Genomic DNA, 21,588 nt, shown 5'->3' with positions numbered 1-21,588 from the left:
AACTACAAAAATGGAATGCAGAGAAAGAAGTTGGCCAGTTGTATTTGATAAAAATAATCTATTGATCTCCTTGCAAAGAGATATAATTTTGTTATTCAACGTATTTCCATTTAGAAGTCCTGTTGGGTCTGTTTGTTTGTTTGTTTGTTTTTTGCAGTACTCGAGGGTTCAGTGGCCATGGCTCACAGGCCCAGCCGCTCCGCGGCATGTGGGATCTTCCCGGACAGGGGCACGAACCCGTGTCCCCTGCATCGGCAGGCAGACTCCTAACCACTGCGCCACCAGGGAAGCCCTGTTGGGTCTGTTTTAATGAGTAGATAAGACCTGTTTACATTTAGTAACATCCATGTGCCTATAGACATTAATGTGCCTAAATCAGTTACATTTGAATATTAAGGATTGAGTTTTAGAGCTAAAAGAGAATTTGAAGATTTTCTAGTCAAAGCCCCTCATTTTCCAGATAAGAAACAGAATCATAGACCCTGGGTAATTTGTCCAAGTAAACTCAATTAGGATAGTAGCTAGGACCAAAACCTCTGCTTCCTGGGGTTGATGATGACTAGCACAGGACTCAGCGATAGAGTACAGTCCAGCAAAGTCAGGTCTTTAAAGATGCAGAGCCTGTCATGGACCCACACTGGGCGAGGTGCTGGAGTTGCAAAGACGAACAGGGAGCTCCCTGTCTAATGGTACAGCCTGGTACGTAAACAGCCATAGTGCCATGGGATAAAGAAGTACTGCAAATAAGACAAAGGTTACGTGAATAAAGAAGTCTATTCTACCCTTCCCATAAACCTCATGCCACGAGGTATCTTATTTATTATATTATCTTGCTTAGCAAACCTTTTTATTTTTTCTACATAGTATATGAACTGTGTAAGCTTTGGCCCTACCTAAGTTATATTATCATAAATTATGATTAGAGGAATCAAAATCAAATGAGGGACTTCCCTGGAGGTCCAGTGGTTAAGACTCTGCACTTCCACTGTGGGGGGCACAGGTTCGATCCTGGTCAGGGAACTAAGATCTGATGTGCCATGCGGCGTGGCTAGAAAAGAAAAAAAGAGATGTTGGTTTAAAAAAAATCAAATGAAATTTTACTGTATTGAGTGTTTTCTGCAGAGGGTGCTGTGATATCCAACTTTTACTCTATAGTTTTTTAATTGTATTTTCTTGAACATATTTGAAAAAATACCATCAAGAAGATTGAAGTTTTCCCCAAAGCCTGCCACAGGCTGTTATAATCTTAGTGTGTAAGATGGAAGCCCTCTTTTCACTATTTCTTTTTTCACCTGTGTTTAAAATTATAGAAGTAATATGTATTCATTGTTAACAAAAATCAAATAATATAAAGAAGTGTATAAAAGGTGAGCATTCTCCTTTACACATACACACCAATCTTCTTCTTTCCCAAGAGCTAATCAATATCAGCTTGGTGTATATCCTTCCATATATTTGCATGTGTGTGTATATACACATTTATACACCTACACACATATGTAAATATGTAAATGTACATACATAGCGATTAACTTAAAACTAGAGTCAAATTAGTATTATTAGTCTAATTGACTTTTTTTAACTCAGGAGTTGTAAGGTCTTTAAAGTATAAAAATATTCAAACACTCAAAATGTATCTAGTAGACATTTAATAAAGATGAAAACATTTGAAGTATAGTTATCTTTATGTGTGTTTTCATACTCACTAAACATTTTATTTTATGAAAAATACTGTCCTATTTTAAGCAAACTCTTATGGCTAAGAGATATATTTTTTATTACAGAATTAGGATTTTTCCAGACACTTAGCACCTAAGTAATATTTGTATATATGTTGGAAGATGCTGCTTGAAGGAATGATAGAGGCTGAGAGAGTTTGAAATATTTATCCTCTGACTTGCCAAACCATAAAAATGCAACAAAATGTACTGAGGTTAAGACCTAAGATGCTACTCTGATGGCTCAGGAAGCATCCCAATATCTCAGCAATTTAATATAAGAGTGATCATGATGGGGTGGATATGTGTAGCCAGATCTGTTTTCATAATGTTTTATATATCAGTATTGTAATAACTTAGCATGCCAACAGACACAGGTTTACACTCACATTCTGCTTTCTCTTCTGTTTTACTCTATATTTTTGAAAACTGTCCATATTGATCTAGCTTCAGTCGATAATACAGATATTTCATAATTAATTTTACTTTAGCCTCACTGATGGGCACTTAGGGCATATCAACCTTATAATGCTACAATAAAAATCCTATACACATATGTTGTGGTCATGTATGACACCCTTTTCAGGATAGCTTTCTTGAAGCAAAATCACTGAATCGAACGGTATGAACATTTTAAATATTGATAGATACCGCTAAATTGCCTTCTCACTGATAACATATAAGCATTTCCGTTTCAGCCATTTCCAACCACACTGGATACTATCAGCCTTTTAGTTTTTGCCAGGTAATTTAAGTATGAATAAGGACAAGGTAATGTTTTATGGAGAGAAATCCAGTAGTAAGAGGTACTGGGTAAGAGTGTCGGCACAACCAGTAACAACCAAATGCCTGTCCTCCCGGGGCTCCTGCCTAGTTGCAGAGACCAACAAATAAAAGAATAACGATGCAAGGTGATAACTGAGAGAGGAGAAGGACATTAAAAATGTCAAGAGAAACAGATTAGCACCAAATCTGCCTGCAGGGCTTGGGGAAGGTTTTCCTTCATGAGAAAATAATATTTGCTCTGATGATTGAAGGATGAGGAGAAACTCACTATTAAGGAAAGTGGGAAAGGGCATTCCAGGCAGGGAAGCAGCGTGGAGAAAGGCATATGGAGGCGTGAGTATGATTGGCAGTGGTGCAAGGTGGGAGTGAAGGGAAAGATGTGGGCAATTGGCTGTCAGGTCAGTCAGACCCTACCTGCCAAGAAGGGTTTCCAGAGAGGGGTCATGTAATCAGAACTATTTCATAGAAAGATATTCTGGATGCCTTGTAGAAAATGAATTGAGACCAAAAGTATATTTTACAGCTGGGAAAGAGAGGTTGAAGTCACTGCAGACTTTCCCTGAAAATATCTGAAAACAAAACAGAAATTGTGGTTTGACCACACAGAGTACTCTGTGTGGTTTGGGTCGTGATACCTTTATTCAACAGGTGTGTATTGAAACCGTACCATGAGTTCAGCAGGGCTAGATGCTGAAAGAACTCAAAAAGCCAATGAAATAGCCACTGTTTTTTCAACACCTACAATACACCAGGCACTTTTTTACTTTGTCTAATCTTTACATTTGTCCTGCAGTATCACAAATGAGAAAACTGCGGTTGTTAAAGAAGCAGAGGGACTTCCCTGGTGGCGCAGTGGTTAAGAATCCACCTGCCAGTGCAGGGGACACCAGTTCGAGCCCTGGTCCGGGAAGATCCCACATGCCGCAGAGCAGCTAAGCCCGAGCGCCACAACTACTGAGCCTGCACTCTAGAGCCCATGCACCACAACTACTGAAGCCCTCATGTCACAACTACTGAAGCCCGCACACCTAGAGCCTGTGTTCCGCATCAAGAGAAGCCACCACAATGAGAAGCCCGCACACCGCAACGAAGAGTAGCCCCCACTCACCGCAACTATAGAGAAAGCCCGCACGCATCAACGAAGACCCAACGCAGCCAAAAATAAATAAATAAATTTATTTAAAAAAAAACAAAAAAACAGAAACAGAACAAGATGCCAGAACTGGTTCACTCCAAGCCCCACTCTCGTTCACGGACTCAGTCTCTCTGATTCTCCTCTACCCTCTTCCCTCCCTCTCTTCCTTCCTTCCCTCCCTCCTTCCCTTCCTTCCTTTCTTCCTCTCTACCTCCCTCCCTTCCATCTTCCCTCCTCTTTTAATATTTATCTTCAGCTAAGTTATATAGTTCTAAAAGTCACATGTTTACACAAGAATTCTATATCAATTCTATATAAATCAGAGTTAAGCTTATTTGTTAGTAATAGAGACTGGATGTAAGTACTTTAAATAAGGAAGAAATTTATTTTTTCTTTCATGTACAAGAAATCTGGAGGAAAGCAGTCCAGGATTGAATTGATGGTTTCACATTCATCAGGAAAACAGCCTCCTCCTGACTTTTTGCCCTGTGCTTTTGTCTTCATCCTCAAGTTTTTTGATCTCCATCCTTTGTGCCTAGTTTCCATCTTCCAGTTTTCCTCAAGGTCCACAGTAACCGAGGGAGCTCCAGACATCACATCAAGTATTAGGCAAAGGAAGTAGGAGAAAAAAGGGTGTTCAGAGCAAAAAAACCCAACCCAACCCAAACCAAACCAACAAACTAAAACAGACCTTTCCTTCTCATGGCAACTGTTTCAGCTATATATTGCTGCATAAGTAACCAGCTCCAAATTTAGTTTCTGAAAACAATAATTTGTTTTGCTCACTAGTTTGCAGTTTGGACAGAGCTTGGTGGGAAAGGCTTGTCTCCACTCATATTTAGCTGGCATGGTCCACCTTCAGGAGAGCTCACACAGATGTCAGGTTGGCAATGGCTGTCAGGTATAGACTTTGGAACCTCTCCATAGGCTGCTTGGGCTTCCTCATGGCATGGTGGCTGGATTCCAAGGCAAATGTCTCAAGTAAACAAGGTAGAAATGCAATCAGGATCTAGCCTCAGAAGTCACACAGCATGACTTATGCTGTATTCTGTTGGTCAAATAAGTCACAGCAGGTCATGAGATTCAAGGGGACTGGGCATATCCTCCTCCTCTTGATGGGCAAGTTGCAAAATTCTAGAAGAGCATCTGGGATGGGAAATACTACTGTGGTCATCTTTGGAGAATATAATGTTGCATCTCAGTCCATTTGGGCTGCTATAACAAACTGCCATAGATTGCGTGGCTTATGTGCAACAGAAATTTATTTCACACGGTTCTGGAGATAGGTAAGTCCAAGATCAAGATCTGGTGAGGACCCACGAGGCTTGTGGGATCTTAGTTCCCCAACCAGGGGTTGAACCTGGGCCCTTGACTCCCAGGGAATTCCCTGGGCCTCTTTTTTTTAACATCTTTATTGAAGTATAATTGCTTTACAGTGTTGTGTTAGTTTCTGCTGTATAACAAAATGAATCAGCTATATGTATACATATATCCCCATATCCCCTCCCTCTTGCATCTCCCTCCCACCCTCCCTATCCCACCCCTCTAGGTGGTCGCAAAGCACCAAGCTGATCTCCCTGTGCTATACAGCTGCTTCCCACTAGCTGTCTGTTTTACATTTGGTAGTGTATATATGTCCATGCCACTCTCTCACTTTGTCCCAGCTTACCCTTCCCCCTCCCCATGTCCTGAAGTCCATTCTCTACTCGTGGCCTCTTATAAAAGTACTAATCCCATGTGAGTGTTCTGCTCTCATGGCCTAATCACTTCCCCAAAGCCCCATCTCTAAATACCCTCACATGAAGGGTTAGGTTTTAAGATACGAATGTGGGGAGGATATAAACATTCAGTTTATAGCATGCTGCAATAATTTTTTGTTTTCCTGGAGCTTTTCATTTGATATCAATAGTTTTTCTTATCACGCTCACAAATTCGTTCCTAAGCCACCCAGTGAAGCTGTTAATGTCTTCTCAGTATGTTCAAACACCTGGGGTAATTTCTTCCTCCTACTCTTTCTGAGGCATTTGTGCTAGAGCCTTTGGTCCTCTTCTCCAAGCTAGACTGGTTGCTCTTTTTTTTTTTTTTTTTTCTTTTTTTGGCCGTGCTGCACGGCTTGTGGGATCTTAGTTCCCCAACTAGAGATCAAACCCGGGCCCTCGGCAGTGAAAGCACGGAGTCCTAACCACTGGACCGCCAGGGAATTCCTTAGACTGGTTGCTCTGTATGCCTGCTGCACAGCTATTGTTCCAAGTTCTCTCTTCCCCGTCATTCTGGGAATTCTGTTCACTTATTTGTGCATTGGATCCCTGGTTTTCTGGATCCAATGCTCCAGTTTTTGCTCTATTCTCTTGTTTTGGTGAAGTACATCATTCAGAAGTCTCCTGAGATGGGGTGTATAGTGGGATGAATGGTGGCCCCCCAAAGCTTATGTCTCCATCCTAAGCCTCAGAATCTGTGACTATTTCCTAATTTGGAAAAAGGGTCTTTGCAGATGTAATTAAGTTACAGATCTCAAGATGAGATTATCCTCGATTATCTAGGTTGTTCCTAAATCCAATGAGAAGTGCTCTGAAAGACAGAAGAGGAGGAGATGCAGAAACAGAGAAGAGGGCCTTGTGAAGATGGAGGAAGAGACTGGAGTGATACAGTCGCAGAGAATGACTGGGGCTGCCAGAAGCTGGAAGAGACAAGGAAGGATTCTGCTTTAGAGCCTCCAGAGGGAGTATAGCCCTGCTGATACCTCAATACCTTCTGGCTTCCAGAACTGCAAGAGAAAACATTTGTGTTTTTTAAGCCACCAGGTTTGTGGTAACTTGTTATGGCAGCCTTGGGAAACTAACACAGGGCACATAGGCATAAACAACATTTTTGAAAACTGTTAATTATGCATGCATTCTTGATTTATTGTTTGGCTGGGTATGGAATTCTAGTTGCAAAATAATGATTTTTTATATTTATCTTTCCTGATACATTTATAAGTTAGCATTCTTCTCTAATTAAGAGCTTTCTCTGTCCCCTCTTTGTGTATTTTCTGTTTGACTATCAGTTAGACTATTCAGTGTGTATCATCAGTTCCTATCATTGTTCAATATGATGCTCAAATTGCCCCTAATTTTAACCAGTGAGAACCCCTTCAATTTGGCTTTTGTGTCTTTTTGATATGTTCCCATAAGTCATTTAGCTCAAAGCCCATCATGTATTTTCTCTCTGTCCCACCTCTGGAACCAGCCATTTCTCTAAGAACTGGACCATTTACTGGGGAATAGTATTTGGAAACTAAGATCTGAGTCTTATCATGACATTCTCCTTTCTTACCTTTCATATATGACTTATTTTTTTAATCTCTCTGGAATCTTTCAGGAATTTTTCCCTGGCCCCACCCAGTGTTCTGAAATTTCATGATAATGTGCCTTGGGTTTGTTTTTCCATTTCTTGTAGCTTTTTCAATCTAAAGACTCAGCCTTCAGTTCTAGAAAATGGTCTTCAGTTATTTCTTCGTGATTTTCTCCCCTCCATTTTGCCTATTTTTCTTTCTAGAACTCCTATTATTTGGATGTTGGGTTTTCCAGATAAATCTTTTTCCTCTTCTGGCCACGTCTTCAAATATAATACATTATTATATACTGATTGCATATAACAAGGCTCAAGGTAATAACAGCTTTATGGTTGATGAGACTCTAAGCCATATAATGTAGGGGACTTGGAGACAGGCCTGTGTCTCCCTGAAGCAATGGTGGTATGTGAGAGATATGGTGTAATGGAAAACGCAGTGGATTGAAAGGCAGACAAATGTATTCTACCCTCAGTTCTGCCACTTACTAGTTTAAGGATTGTGATAGATTGTCTACAGAGGTGGTTGCCAACGACTCCTTCCACTCATGTAAACATATGTCTCTCCCTTTATGAAGAGGTGGAATCTATTTCCCCTTCCCTTGAATCTGGGTTATATGACTTCCCTTAATCGATGGATGCAGCAGAAGTGGCACTGTTCCACTTCTGGGCCCGTCAGCTTCCACTTTCACTCTTGAAGATCAGTAACTACCCTGCTGGAGGGAGGCCCTTGTGGATCTTCCAGCCTCATTTGAGTCTCCCTAGACAACGCTAAATAGATAGACCAGAGATGAGCTGACTCCATGAACTCTGCCCTATGTGGAATCATGAACAAATACGTCAGTGGTTGTTTTAAGTTTCTAAGATTTGGAGGTGGTTTATTTCCTAGTAATAGGTCACTGAAACAGAAGTTAGTATGTGGATGTGGAGTGTTGCTATAACAAAAACCTAAAATATATGACATTGACTTTACTTCCAGACAGTAACCGGAGAGAAGCCTGTTAGTGGAGGTTGGAAAAGCGGTAAGGAAATTGCTACAGAAGGCTGGAATAAAGGCAACCCAGGTTATGTATTGGCAGAATGTTTAACATTACTGTTGCCTGTGGTAACATGAGTGATAAGAAAATGTGCCTAATGAACTTGTGGATCTAGTCAAGGAGATTTCCAGGCAGAATGCGGAAGATGCCAGTGGTCTTTTTTAGCCACTTATGATAAAGTACAACAAGAAAAAAAATGCACTAAATAAAGATCTGTTTGGTTTTCAAGCAGAATTCTAGACAATGAAAGGTTTGCAAAGTAAGAAACGGCCTCAGAATAAAGATCAAATCACATGTGGCTGCAAAACTTTTTTTTATTTTTAAAATTCCAGAAAGATTTAATGTGGTACTTTGAAGACCATCTCAGGGCTTCTAAGAATCTTAAGTGCATTGCTCCTGCCTGACAAGCTCAAAGTAAAGAGAGAGATCTATTATTAGAAAGAATAATGTGAATTTTGGAGCATGGAGTTAAGCCTCATTAAGATTTACAGAAATTCCACAGTGTTTTTGAGAAAATTGCATTGGATATGAATTTTGGAGCATGGAATGAACCTCAGTAAGATTTATAGAAAATCCACAGAATTTTAAAGATAATTGTATTAATGAAAGGACTGCTAGGTTGGACACAGAAACAGTTGAAAAGTTTCTGGGCCTTCAAGTTTCTACTAGCATGAAGCAGGTTGAGAGAGCTACTCATCTACAAATATGGACCATTCTTAAGGGAAAGGAAAGACATCTCAGAGAGTGGAATCAAGAGGCCAGAAGGCAAAGCCAAAAACCGATCAGATGATGGATTAAAGCAAAGATTGACAAACTACAGCCCATAAAGTCAACCCAGCCTATTTTTGGATAGCCCACAAGCTAAGAGGCCTGGCAGCTTCAGCTTTTGCTTCTTGAGAGCCAGCTTCCGTTATTATCCTGGTGTGGAGAGGAGGACCTGGCAGATGAGAGTCCAAGGGACGGAGAGACCCAGCCTGCTCTCAGCCATTCGAGCAACCCTAGCTGAGGCACCAAAAGAGTGAAGTTCCTTTCCATCCTACAACCCTAGTTGAGCTGCCCCATCCAACACCATGGAAAAGAGACAAGCTGTTGCCCCTGAGTCCTGTCCATATTGCAAAATCATGAGCAAATAAATGGTTTTATTTATGTTTGAACCACTAAGTATGGGCGGTAATTTGTTAAACTGCAATAAGTAACTTGAGTGCATTTTTAAATCTCTGGACTGGGCAGGAGACTTTATTTGGGCTCCAGTTTCCTTCATCTATAAAAATCAAGAATTGGAAATGTTAGTCTCTTAAGGACCCTCTCTGCTCTAACATTCCGTTATTGGGTGAATAATTCTATTCTGTACGTTTTAGTGAGTGCCTATTACTGCTAGCTAGGCACAATTAGCAGTGTTGAGGCGCAGCAGAGAAAGTGTGAACAAAATAAAGTCAAGGCTTTAGAGAACAGAATGCACAGCAGCAGACACAATCTGAGATCTGTTGTTGTAAACATTCTTCCAGCCATGGAGGAGAAAGAAAGAAAAAAGGATCTTTGCACTCAGAGATTCAAAAGCTCATTTAAACTGGCAGAATTGCCCCCCTCATTCCTCAGAAAGAGCAAACCATGACTTCTGATAGCTTCCTTTTTATGAAAATATCAGTGTGAAGTTCTGTAGCAAGAAGCAGACCCTGGTTATTGGACAGATCTGTATGTTTGGCTTTGCTGGATGCCCTAGACAAGCAAAAGCATTCTTCCGGCTACTTGGCTTTTAGGTATTCCACATGATTTGAATTAAATCTTATCTTCTGTAGAGGGCCTATCACAGCACAGCTGGGCGTCAAGAGGCCCAGAGAAGAGAAGGGAAGCAGAATCCCGTTCACCATTACGGTCAGCCTATGTTCTCCTTCTGTTCCAAAATGTTTAGGCTGTAAACTTTCAGCCTAAATTGAAGGGCTATAAATGTAAATCAGAAATTGTATCAACAGAATTGCTTTATTTTCTATTTGTCCTTCTGACGGTGCCTATCATGTCTCATTCTGAGTGAAAGAAATGGGTAACAGTGCTCTGGGCTGAGTGTCCAGGGACCCCATTTGTGGTATGGACTTGACTGTTAGCTTGGCAACGATGTTTTGGCCTTGCTTGTTTCCTGATTCCCAGGAGTGAAGTGACGCTTAACTGGAAAGTAAAAACGGACGTTAAGATAGACGGGGGATTAAAACAGAAGCATCAGGAGAAAGCTAAGTGAGGTCTGTGAAAGGGAGGAATTCAAAGGTGCAGAGAGATCTTTGGGATTCTTAGCAAAACTCTCCTGCTAGTTTGAGGTGAGTACAGTATTTGCGCAATCAACCACAAAACCATGTTTGCCTGCATGTTGCCACTGCGGTTCGTGGAAGCAGAGTGGAAGAAAAGCGAGAAACAGCAAAACCAAGCCATGGAGCTAAGAGTCTGAGAAAAAACAAAAAAACTCAGAAAACAACGGCAGTTAGTACAGAAGGAAGGGAGGAAACTTCTTTGTTGGAACTCGAGGGTCAAAGCCACCGGCCCCACCCAGCCCGGGACGGCCTGCCACGAGGACGCGCGGGAGTCCCGGAGGGTCGCGGGAGGCGTGGAGGGAAGCCAAGCAGAGAGCGCTCGGGAAAAGGGCGCCTCCCCGGGCGGGCGGGGTGGGATCTTGGCTCCTGGCTTCGGCCTCCTACCCCCCCACCCCCCGACCCAACTCCCACCATGGCTCCGCGTCTCCCAGCGCGCTCCGAGGCCGGGGCGGGGCCAGTCCTTTGCCCGCCAGGACCCGGCGGATCTCCCTCCCCGCGATCCTCCCGGCAATAGCCGGTCAGAGGTTAAGCTGATATGTTTGCAGACGGTAACAGGGAGCTGGATGCCAACGGCCCAGCTCAGGGGAATCACGATTTATGTCTCTTGGAACAATTCTTCCTTCCATTGCTTTGACGCCTTAAACAAACAAAAAAGCGACTTAAGGTCAGAGTTTACGAAAGTCTTGAAAACCTATTAACCTCAGGCAGGGCTGCGCACTCGACGTGGCGCTCGAGAAGTAAAAGAGGAAGAGAGGAGAAAACTAGGCCTCGAGGAAGCCTCGGCGGCGCTTCATCGGACGGCAGAGCCGTGGGCGTGGGGCCGCTCCCACTGGCGCGGCCCGGGCAACGTTCCAGGGCAAGGCGTCTCCCGCGGGCGAGCGGGCGGACCGGGGAGTGTGAGTCACCCCCACTCGGGTGCTAGCGGCCGGAGCAGGAGAAGGCGGGGCGGGGGGCGGCGGGGCGGGCCTCCCGTGCACCGCGAGGATGTGGCGGCTATAAAAGCCCCACCCAGGCCAGCTGGCTCCGCTTTGCATCTGGCGACGCTTGCAGCGCACTGCGCTTGGCCCAGGTAAGCGGGGCGTCCCGCCCGCCCGTCCGCTATGGCCTCGGGGCCGCCGCGCTGGCGGGGTGTGGGGAGCGGGGGAAGGAGACGGCCTTGCAAAGAGCAGCTCTGGAGACGGGGACTCGGGAGGCCGTCCGGAGAGGGGGCTGAAGGGACGGTCCGCACTAGGAGCTTTGCGAGGAGGGCGCCCAGTGGCGAGGGGGGTCTGGACAGGAGTGAGGGGGGCCGCGTGTGCCCCGGCCTGGGGCGTGCAGGGCAGAAGGAGGGAGTTGGGCATCCCCCGCGAAGTGCTCGCAGGAAGCCCGAAGAGGTGGCGCCGGGGAGGGGGGCGGAGGGAGGCTTCGCATTCCAGACGCGCCGGGCGCCGCTGGGGGGCTGGGTGTGGCCTCCCTGCGAGCCCCTGGTCGGGTGGAGAGCAGACGTGCGGCACCCTCCACGTTTAACACTAGCGCTACGGCTATCTAGAAAGTAATCCCCATCTGTTGCAACTTTACTTGAAACAAACGACATTTGTGGAACTTGTGCCGACGAGCAGGAGGGAAGCAGTCGGGGGAGGATGAGGGGTGGGAGTTTTTAGCAGCAACCTCCTGCCCCAGTAAAACAAAACAACGGAAGAACCTCCCCTCATTCTCCTTTGTTTAGCTTAGCTTGTAGGAGAGCAACTTTTGATTTCCGTGTATCTGGAGAGTTTCTTATTTGGTTGACTACTTTTGCGTCAGGAAAGGAAGTGTTCTCCCGTGGTTCTGTAGGGAGAATCGTCACTGACTTACTGGCGCTGATGCGACATTGAGTCAGGGACAGAGGGTACAGAAAAGGGCGTAGCCCCCCGGGCTGCTCCTTGTAGCTCTGTGAGATGGGTCCCAGCGCCTGGTGGTGTAGGCCTGGATTCCATCAACTCTCAGTTTAAAAAAAGGTGTGGACATCAATTTCCTTATCTATGAAAGTGGTTTAAGAATGCACATTCTTACTTTCCCCACATAGGGTTATTATCGAAGATTCCAAAAACCATATTCATTCAAAAATAAATTTGTAAAGCACACTGGAAACATTAAGTGCCATACCAAAACCGAGTGTCATTCTTTTTGTGTTAAGATTTGCCATTTTAAAGCTATTAAAGGTAAAAGAACAGTAACTTCATGGGGCACGCTGGGTCTTTACCAGGAACCCTAAGGTCCTGGAGTCCAGGGGTCGGGACCCCTGAGCTCATACTGACGGTACTGATGGGTTCTGTCCAAAAGTGTGCCCTACTGTGCCTGTCCGGAACTTGGTCATTTCCAATGCAGAATGCGCTGCAGCACTGAAACAATGTTACAGAAGGTGCTTAGGTTCTCAGGCTAGCCCAGAAAACCCCTACCTTAACCTGCAGTATATCAAAGTACTGATAGTACATGCCTAATTTGCGGGATGGGAGTGATGGTGGGTGGGGAGGGAGGGTGGGAGGAGGGTGAGGTATAATATGTAAGAGTAAATCATTGAAGTATTTCACTGGAAGTTTTCTAAGTTTTAAGCTTGGCCCTGATTAAATTATTTTAATTGGAAAATTATGTCCTTATCACCCTCTCTACTTTTCTCTCTTCCTCCTGCCTCCTTGGAGACCCCCCGCCCCCACATATTACAAAAGCCTGTCCATTCTTCTCCAGTTCTGCTGCACTCCCCCCTCCCTCCCACTTCAGTGTCCTCATACCCAGCTCGAGACAAGCAGGTTGAGTCAATATTCATTAATATTCAACGTTAGGAATGGTTGGTGGTCCTGAAATCCTCAGCAACCCAGGGGAGATGCGTTATTTAAAAGATAACAAGAGCATTTTGAAGCCTAAACATGTAATTTATGGAATTTGAGGCTATGGAAGGAGCCACATAATATATTATTCAAGCATTGTGAAGGAGGATCTCATATGAGGCCAGGTTCAGTGTGCTTAGTGGTCAGTGGTGTTAAGACCATCCCATACAACACTTCTGACTCCACCTGTTGTCTCAAATCTTCAGTCAAGGCTTTCTCCAGAGGTATGGATTGCATCTGCAGTGCAAGGGTGTGACCATCAATGTAAATTTTTTAGTTGGAGGTTTATGATTAGGGGACCGCCTAGATTTTGTGATTTCTTGCAGTGCTAAATGGCTTGCCTGTTGCAAATGCCCAGGAAATATTGCTGACTCACTGGCTTTGAGCAAGAGCTTGGTCTTGGACTGGGGTCACAATAACATCCTCTGTCTCTGAGCTATTAAAAATGCTGTATCGATTGACATGCCGGCAGTCGTGACCATTGGTTTCCTGACTAATTTCTAATTTAAGTAGTTCTCCTGGCAAGGTAGATATCCTTCTATAATTGTTATTGATTCTGAGGGTTGTAGGCTCTTCTTGCACCATCGGTCCTAGAATTTGGCCTTTGTTCTTGGTCTTCCCTTGTGTGGGGCTGTGCGCCTGCTGAGACATTTCTTACAAACTGAGCGTGGGTGTGTCACAACTAGAAGTCCCAGGCGCTCTCTTTTTTCTTTTGTGGTACGCGGGCCTCTCACTGCTGTGGCCTCTCCCGTTTCGGAGCACAGGCTCCGGATGTGCAGGCTCAGCAGCCATGGCTCACGGGCCCAGCTGCTCCGCGGCATGTGGGATCCTCCCGGACCAGGGCACGAACCCGTTCCCAGGCTCTCTTGGGCTGCCTTAACATCTGTTCATTCCACAATATTTATTAAGCACCTACTATGTTCTACTTACAGTATAAGCACTGAGGATATAGCACTGAACAAAACAGACCAAAACAAAAACAAAACTCTGCTCTTTAGGCTTTAAATCTAGTGGGGAAAAAAATAAAATAGACAAAATCGAGTGAATTTGTATAGACAGTAATTGGATTTTGAGCTTTATGTTCTCCCAAATTAATATTTGTTTCCAAACTTGGTTGGGGCTCATTTCCCCTTTAATCCAGCTGTTCCACAGACCTGAGCGTCATAGTTTACTTGCTTTAGGGAAAGTGTTGTTTAAAGTTATCATTGACTTAACCTGCCTTCTGGATTTGACTGTGAGAATAGAAACGGAGGGCTTCCCTGGTGGTGCAGTGGTTAAGGATTTGCCTGCCAATGCAGGGGACACAGGTTCTAGCCCTGGTCCGGGAAGATCCCACATGCCACGGAGCAGCTAAGCCTGTGCGCCGCAGATACTAAGCCTGTGCTGTAGAGCCCGCAGGCCACAACTACTGAAGCCTGTGCGCCTAGAGCCCGTGCTCCGCAACGAGAGAAGCCACCGCAATGAGAAGCTTGCGTACCGCGATGAAGAGTAGCCCCCGCTCGCCGCAACTAGAGAAAGCCCGCGCACGGGTAGCAACGAAGACCCAACACAGCCAAAAGTAAATTTAAAAAAAAAAGAATAGAAATGGAATGTTCTTTTTTTGCATGCATATGGGAACCCACCTCCCTCTTTTTCCCTGGTGCCACACCCTATTCTAGTTGTAGGCTACATCAGGAGGAAATTCCAGTCTTTTAAAAAAAAATTTTCTGCTCTTTCACTGTCAGGTCTGTTTTTCCTCCTCCAGTTGCCAGAGGCGGTCCCCGTCTCTTTTGTTGGGGAGCAGGTCAGCTGTAGGGGTCAGGAGATGCCCAGCCTTGTTCTTCACAGTGGCTCCAGTGAGATTACCTCCAAGTCTCCCCTAGGGTACACCTGAAGCTGTGAAACCGTCTGAGCTCAGTCTTTGTCAGAGAGAAGTCAGTAGCATCTAAGTAAGTGGTCTGAGTTACACTCCCAGGCTTGGTGTGGGAAGTTCTGACTCAAGGGAGTGGCTGTCACATGGAATCCTTGCCCTTTGTCTCTCTGCCACACCCAGTCCCCACACTCCCAGCTCAGAGGAAGTCAGAGTCCCAAGGCCACTTGCAAATCTTTCCTCCTTGTTGCCTCCTTCCCTGCCTTTCTTGCCACAAGGAGATGTAGGTTACGTTTCCACGTTGTCCCGTGGACAGAGCTAGGAGCCAGGGGGCCCTGATGGTATTAAAGGTGGAGGTTGAGCTGTGGGAGAAGGTGAAGAGCTGCATATCGTATGAGAAAGAGGCAGTCTCCTGAATTGCTCTACCAGGCTTTGCAAAGGTGTGAACAGAGGCTGGGAATTGAAGCCTCCAGCTCTGAATGTATGGAACTGGAGCTGCATTTGAGATACGCAGTCCGAGGAAGAGAAAGGAAATTGAGGAAGGAGAATGTAGTGGAAAAGAAGGAAAATAAGATATAATGTGGAAAGACCCAGTGTGTGTAAACCATCCAAAAATGTGAGTGAACGCCTCCAGTGTGTTAGGCACTGTGCTCAGACCTATGGGGAAATGGGGATGCATAAGACAGAAACCCTGGGGGCAGATAGAATGGAAGACCGCCTTTGTATCCTCAGCTCTGATATTTCACAGATACACCAAGAGAGACAGGAGCACAGAGCAGGGAGAGGTACAGGAGAAAGGTAACGGTATTTTTTGTGTCCTGAAGTCTCCCGAGGATGTCAGCTGATCCAGATAGAGCATTCCCAGTAGAGGGAACTTGGAAAACCCAGGCCTAGAGGTAGTTGGACAGTGCTGAATGTGTTTGGAGAATTACCAATCCAGTCTGACTTCAGTGCTGGGTGTGTGTGTGTGTGTGTGTGTGTGTGTGTGTGTGTGTGTGGTGTTTGCATGTGCTTTATTTATGGAAAAGTAGGTAGAGTCTAGAGTGTGGAAGATCTTGAATGCTGTGTAGACTTTTTTTCTGTAAGCAGCAGGGCCCCATTGGAAATATAATATTTGGGCCATAAAACACTGAAATTGAGTTGTAGATGTGAAGACCTTGATCTCTCAACCGTGAGACTACTTTGTGCCAAGTGACATCATTCTTCTGCACGTCTCTTTCTGCCCACTCCAACCCCACTTCGGGAGATTGAACGAGAGGCTCTGAGAGCTTGAGGCCACAGTGTGTCTGGAGTTAGTAAACAAATATTGATTCAGATCAGGCAGCAAAAGGGACAGGCCAGAGCAAGTGCAGCACCGTGTCCATCCTGCTCAGTTTGATCAAGGCCCCTGGGCAGAATTCCAGGATTTCTGGGGAATGACTTGCGCCTGTGACTCAGGCATTAATCAAGACCATAAAAACCAAGGAGAAAACTGTGTGCTCTCAGGAAGGTTCTGTTAAATAAAAATGCTCTGGGAGGGAGGGGTGGAGAGCGAATAAAGTGGGAACTCTACCCCTACCCCCCACTCATGCATTTTTTTTTACCCCCTCTTGGTTTAAAATTTCAGTCTGGTCCTGTAGGCCCAGGACTGCACAGTAAGGGCTTGGCAGGGAATCCCAACCCTCCATCCCCACACCCGCCCCCATTTTTTTGGTTTTAAAAAAATCCTCCTTTGTATCATCCAGTCCCTGATTGATTCATCATGGTTGCTAGGGATGTGTTTTGCAGTAACACATCAACACTCCACATTTTAAAAGCGGGTGTGACCACGAAACTGCTGGGTTATACTCAGATTCTGCTGGGCAGAGGAGCCCTGCCGCAATGTGTTTTTGTTTGTTTGTGAGAATTAATATTTGGGCTTTCTGGAGCTGGTTCTTCATTCATTTCAGTAGAACTTGTTTTTATTATTTGAAGCACTAACTTTTAGGTTTACTTTTTTTGTTTGTTTCAACCTTTTTGCCAACTTTCTTTTACTTTTTTTGGGGGGCGGGGAGACGTTAAAGCTGATTTACTTGTACTATTTTTGTTGCAACTGTGTGTTGGAAGTGAAACAGTGAAATGCAGTGTAATCTATTGGGTTTAAAAAAAAAAAAAAAAGGACAAACTCTTATCTTTAAGATAGTGCTTATGTTAGATGTTAAATTGCTTCATTTCCAGCAGCTGCACGGATTTCTTTAATGTCTAGCTTTGCGCTATAAGAGCTTTTCCAGTCAGGCAGTTAACAGTCTCACTTATTAATATTTTCAAGGCCAGAGGAAACTGTTCCGTTCCCTTTGTTAAGGTGGAGTGTCTGTGTTCCCTTCCCAGTGGTGCGTTATTTCAAGCCAGTCTGAAGTGGGTATGGCTCTCAGTGAGTCTCCTTGTACTTCTCTAGTTATTTTCTTAAACAAAACACTTTCCCTGAAGAAGGCGATTTGAACAATCTTGTCTAAGTCACCCAACCCTTTCCTGCGAATAAGAGGTACTGGTATGTGGAGGTACTCATCAAAAGATTGAATTTGCTGATTTTTTTCTTTTTCTTTTTTGCAAGTTGAAACCAGTTGGCGATCTTTGTGAGGCTGTAGTGTTGGAAAGAGTGATGCCATTTTCGTGTCTGTGGAGAGGTCTGCCAGACACGGAGCGGTTGTTCTGATTTTAATGCGCTTATGAATTTTTCAGTGTGCTAAGTGGTCACTGGGGGTGGAATTGTCTCCTATGGTATGGAGACTTGAAAACAACAGGTACACTAAAAAGGCAGAGCTATTGTTTCAGTAAGAAAATTCAGCCCCCAGAGCAAATACGGTGAATGGATACTTAGTATTGGCATCAAATCCCTTTCCATAGCCAAGCTTAAATCTGCACAGTTCAGAAACTTACATCTCAGGCCCCCCACGTGCCACCACATTAGACATGGCTGGTTTTAAACCTGGCCTCTTGTCCTCCCACCCCCCCCCCCCCCCCACCCCCCACCCCGCCTGCCCGCCACACTCTCCCACATCCCATCTCCTCAGGCTTTCCCTTGTTTCTCTGGCTGGAACCTTCCAGGGTGAGTGAGTGTCCTTCTCAAACTAGTCAGTACCTCACCTCTCAGACCCTTAGCCAATCTCACTCATGCTGCTTTTATCTTTCTCTCTCTCCATGTCTTAATCTCTTGGAATGAAAAGCCACTGTGGTGAAGTTGAAAGGGCAAGGGCCCAAGAGTCAGGGGACCTGGAGCCTGGCCCTGACTCCCTTACTCATTAGCTGGGTGACCTGGGCTAGTCTTCCTGGGGCGAGAAGGGAAGAGAGCTGCAAGGTCCTGCAGGAGTGGAGTCTGTGTTTCATAGATTTGTGTGTGTCTCTCCCAGCCCTTAATGCGGGGCAGGCCCGGTGTGTGTGTGTGTTAGGGGCTTGTTGATTGATTACCTGGGTGTCACCAGTGATTGTAACCTACAGTAGCCCCTGCCAAGACTTTCTCTTTCTGCTTCCAAGGATAGCAGCACTCTGACATCTTCTCATTAATCATATGTGCTATATTAAGCTAATGTTTTAACAAACATAAGTGGTACAGCCGACTCTTTCTTCTGGAGATTAATTAGTCATCTGCAGGATGACTTTGCATTCCCAGGGGACTGGATGTAGTGAAGAGACCAGGATGTAGTGAAGAAACCAGTGGATTGGATGTAGTGAAGAAATGAGGGCCATGTTTTTTTAAAAAACTATATTATTTATTAAATAATATTTTTAATATTTATTATTTATATTTAATATTTATTTATTTTTAAAATATTTATTTATTTTGGCTGTGCCGGGTCTTAGTTGCAGCACGCAGGATCTTTTAGCTATGGCACGTATGCAGGATCTAGTTCCCTGACCAGGGATCGAACCTGGGCCCCCTGCATTGAGAGCGCAGAGTCTTAACCACTGGACCACCAGGGAAGTCCTGAGGGGGCCGTGTTTTATTTCTAAGGTGAAAATGTGTTTGCCCTTAAGCTTGCATGGAGTAGGAAATATTTATATGGATACAGAAGACACTTGCATGGAGTAATCCCAAGCTTCATGGATATTGTTTTTTTGGTTATTGTGACATTCTTTTCCTACAGAATGACTATCAACAATATAAATATAAATGTTCATTATGCAAAATAGCAACTCATTTCTGACCGTTTATTTAGCACCTAGAGTGTGCAGAGGCCCTCTTAAATCTGTGGGGGAACTGGGACTCTATGGGGCATATGAGACCCCCATTTGGTTGAATTGTACTATGTATTTGCCTTCTGAATATGTGGCGCACGCGTGGCAGGAACTCAGGACACTTTTGCTCAGTGGTGAGTAAGTCTAGTGGCATCAGAAAGTGTTTCTGGCATTGAAAGGTGGGAGAGGCAGTGCCGGGGAATGTGGGCCGCAGCCACCGCGTTGGAGCAGGTGCCAGAGGTGTGGTGACTTGAGGAATGGGCAGCATCTGTAATCAGAAGAAGAGACAAGGGTAAGGAGATGAGGCAGGAGACACGAATCAAGGTGCTGTGGATTAAAGCAGTTACGGTGTGTTTGGGGAGAAGCAAGGAACAGTTTGGTTGAGGTCCACTTTTGCTGGGGAGTACATAGAGGGCTGGATGGAGCTGGAGTAAGAGAACATCACGGAAGGATGGATTTTGAACTATTTATTGTGACAAGATAAAATAGAGCAATTTAGTTGGTAGTGGCACGTAGGACTGATGTGAGGTGAAAGAGGAGCAGTACAACTGTCGACCGTTAAACAGCAAGGAAGACTTGTGAGGCTTTTTAAAGTCCCCATTTTCTGTCTCTGTATTGTGCCTGTGGGAGAAGGATTACATGAATCCGATGGTCTTTGGTTTGTACCATACTGAGGGGGGGTCCGTGTGGGACATGGTTAGGCAGCTGTCTCCCAAGCCGGTGCTGGAAAGGCAACTTGAAAGAACTCCGTGGCAGAAACTTACCCGCCTCTGCAAGTTGCGATTTCCTAAACCTCAGAACCCATGTGAAGTAACTGATCTAATAAATAAGTGGAATTTAATCCACCCGGAAACAACTCTGACTTGTTGGTTTTCTTTTTGTTTGGACATTTTTCTTTCTTAGCTGTTTACAGTGGGGACTAGAATTCTGCAAGGCAGATGACAACCGTTTTACCCCTCGCTGCAAACCTAGCCCAGTTCTGACTGAGCCCCAGGGGTGGGAGTCCAGGCCAGGGCTTAGGTGGTTCATGTCCTGGGGAGCTCATGTCCTCTTTGGTGATTCTCAGCAGCATCCTGATGAGACGCTATAGAATGTTTCTTGGCCCAAGTTGAAGTTGGAGATTATTCTTCGATTTTACATTCTTATACTAATTCTTCCACATCTGGTGTGTACTTGACACTTACAGCACATCTCAGTATGGTCTGGACACTTTTCAGTGCTTGATAGCCCCATGTGGCTGGTGGCTAGTGTATTGGACAGTCCAGCTACAGAGCAAGACTCTTAAAGAAAATAGACTTTATTTTTCAGGGCAGTTTTCGGTTCACAGAATAATTGACTACGAAGTCGGAGTTCCCATATATTCCCAGCACCCCCCCTATATACACACACAACCTCTCCAACTATCAAAATCCCCCACCAGAGAAGTACATTTGTTATAATTGCTGGACCTACATTGACACATCTTTATCACTCAAAACACATAGTTTACATTAGGGTTCATTCTTGGTGGTGTAAATTCTGTGGATTTGGGCAAACGTGTCATAACATGTATCCACCATTACTGTATCACAGCCCTAAAAATCTTCTGCGCTCTGCCAGTTCGTCCCTCCCTCCTTCCCCTCTAAGCCGTAGCAGCCACTGATCCTTTTACTGTCTCCATGGTTGTGCCTTTTCCAGAATGGCATATAATTGGAATCATACAGTATGCAGCCTTTTCAAACTGCTTTTTCCACTTAGTAACATACATTTAAGTTTGCTTCGTGTCTGTTCATGGCTTGATAGCTCATTTCTTTTTAGTGCTGAATAATATTACATTGTCTGGATGTACCACAGTTTATTTATAGAGGATGACTTTGCAAACTAGGATCGTATCCCAGTGCTGTGATGCATTGCAGGGGTTGTGTGTGTGTGTGATAGTGTCTGAGAGTTGTGGGAATGGGGGAGTTGGAATAGCTGTGATTTTCTTTTTTGCCGTGTGCTTAAAAAGCTTCTATAAGCATCTGGGCTTCCCTGGTGGCGCAGTGGTTGAGAGTCTGCCTGCCGATGCAGGGGACACGGGTTCGTGCCCCGGTCCGGGAAGATCCCACGTGCCGCGGAGCGGCTGGGCCCGTGAGCCATGGCCACTGAGCCTGTGCATCCGGAGCCTGTGCTCCACAACGGGAGAGGCCACAACAGTGAGAGGCCCACGTACTGCAAAAAAAATTAAAAAAAAGCTTCTGTAAGCATCAAGAAGAGAAAGGACCTCGTGTTAGGAGAGAGCTCATGGTGAAAATCTTGTAGAAATACTTGCATAACCACAAATAAAGGTGAATCTTTTTCTCTTAATTCCTCTAACTCACCCCACACAGAGCCTGGAATCTGCCTAGTCCAACGCCTTGTGATAAATTAACAAATGTCTATGT

General features: G+C 44.8%; 2 protein-coding genes and 1 non-coding gene across 9 annotated transcripts in view; 2 read left to right on the top strand and 1 right to left on the bottom strand.

Moving 5' to 3' along the window:
- ICE2 (interactor of little elongation complex ELL subunit 2) overlaps positions 1-6,521 on the top strand; it is an 87,677-nt gene extending 81,156 nt beyond the window's left edge. For all 7 annotated transcript variants that reach the window (XM_029239731.1, XM_029239728.1, XM_029239726.1 and 4 more), the window contains one exon: positions 6,180-6,521. The gene's annotated coding sequence lies outside the window, so the exon portion shown is untranslated. The remainder of the gene's footprint in view (positions 1-6,179) is intronic.
- Positions 6,522-11,252: 4,731 nt separating this feature from the next.
- The window catches only part of ANXA2 (annexin A2), a 44,041-nt gene continuing 33,705 nt past the window's right edge, over positions 11,253-21,588 (top strand). The window contains exon 1 of the mRNA XM_029239736.1: positions 11,253-11,372. The gene's annotated coding sequence lies outside the window, so the exon portion shown is untranslated. The remainder of the gene's footprint in view (positions 11,373-21,588) is intronic.
- TRNAE-CUC lies at positions 18,859-18,931 on the bottom strand. The gene has a single exon. It is a non-coding gene; the product is annotated as a tRNA-Glu (tRNA).

Source organism: Monodon monoceros, unplaced genomic scaffold (assembly GCF_005190385.1).
Source record: "Monodon monoceros isolate NGI ecotype Baffin Bay Population unplaced genomic scaffold, NGI_Narwhal_1 Super_Scaffold_21, whole genome shotgun sequence".
In the NCBI taxonomy this organism is placed as follows: domain Eukaryota; kingdom Metazoa; phylum Chordata; class Mammalia; order Artiodactyla; family Monodontidae; genus Monodon; species Monodon monoceros.
Note: the sequence above shows the minus strand (reverse complement) of the source record. Positions and strands in the feature narration are given on the sequence as shown.